The following is a 1,378-nucleotide window of genomic DNA, read 5'->3' as shown; positions in this document are numbered from 1 at the left end:
TAATTGTCTTTCAAATGTTCATATATAGTGGGTTGCAATAATAATTTTAAAAGTATTTGGATAGGTACCTAGTACAAGTAGATCGATTTTTTAAATATTTAGTTTGAAAGAAAACTTGTGTCATATATCTATGATTATTTTATATAAGTTATAGATTAAGAATTAAGATAACACCTTCTAATAAAAATGTATACGATTACATATAATAAGGTTTGCTCTTATCATGCTGAATTCCAGGGCGAAAACATGGTGGTACATTGATCACGACCTAAACTTTCAATAATATCACACAAAATGCAATAATAATTTATTAATCGTAGCTTCGTGTGACACAGTCCATATATTCAACTGCGGGAGTGCTCTGATTGTACGTATCGGTCGATGTCCTCCCTACAAAAAAAAAAAAAAAAAATCGGCAAAGTACGAGTCGGACTCGCGCACGAAGGGTTCCGTACCATCATCAGCTATAAACATGTTGGCAGCACAGCTTATATTATAAATTCTAGGATTTTTAGTATTTGTTGTTATAGCGGCAACATAAATACATATACTGTGAAAATTTCAACTTTCTAACTTTTATGGTTCATGAGATACAGCTTGGTGACAGACAGACGGACAGCGAAGCCTTAGTAACAGGGTCCCGTTTTACCGTACGGAACCCTAAAAACCGGTGATATACGATTGCGTACGATTGTCCCTTTTAGTAAAACGATTGCGTACGTTTTTACGATTACGTACGATTTCTCTACCTAGGCCTTAAAAACATTACGATTGCGTACGAAAATGAGTAGGTACAACGTTGCCAACATGTATGGATAACCAGTCCCTGATAAAAAATGTAATACATTACCATCTATTTTAAATTGGTCGTATAGTTTTATTATATGGTTAATTTTTTGCATATCTTTAGATGGAATAGCTTTGGATATATTTTTTTGTCTAGTGGATATTTTTATATTGGTTTCAGCCTGCATTTCTTTCAATACCTCAAGCACAAAGTATATTGGTGGATGTGCATTATAGAATTGAGCGTTAAAAGTTCTGTGAAAACTCTCTGGACCATTTGTTGTTCTGACATTAAAATACGTAAAAAATACGGAATTAATAATAACCAAAATATTTTATGACACTTTATTTTTATGTATCAGAACATAAACTTTTAAGTACTAGAATAATTTCAAATTGTTCTTATAATTTATAAAAATATGATACCTTTTATTTATTGAAGTTCTTCAGCCCAAATATTAGTTGGAAATATACAATTTGGTTGTACATAATTATTTAATACGTAGTCTGAAAATTCTAGCCCATCTTCATCCGGACGATCACCTACAAGTTCAACAAAATCGTCTTCGACTATTTGATAAGCCAGAAATGG

This window comes from Acyrthosiphon pisum, chromosome A2 (genome assembly GCF_005508785.2).
Source record: "Acyrthosiphon pisum isolate AL4f chromosome A2, pea_aphid_22Mar2018_4r6ur, whole genome shotgun sequence".
NCBI classification, from domain to species: Eukaryota; Metazoa; Arthropoda; class Insecta; order Hemiptera; family Aphididae; genus Acyrthosiphon; species Acyrthosiphon pisum.
Note: the sequence above shows the minus strand (reverse complement) of the source record.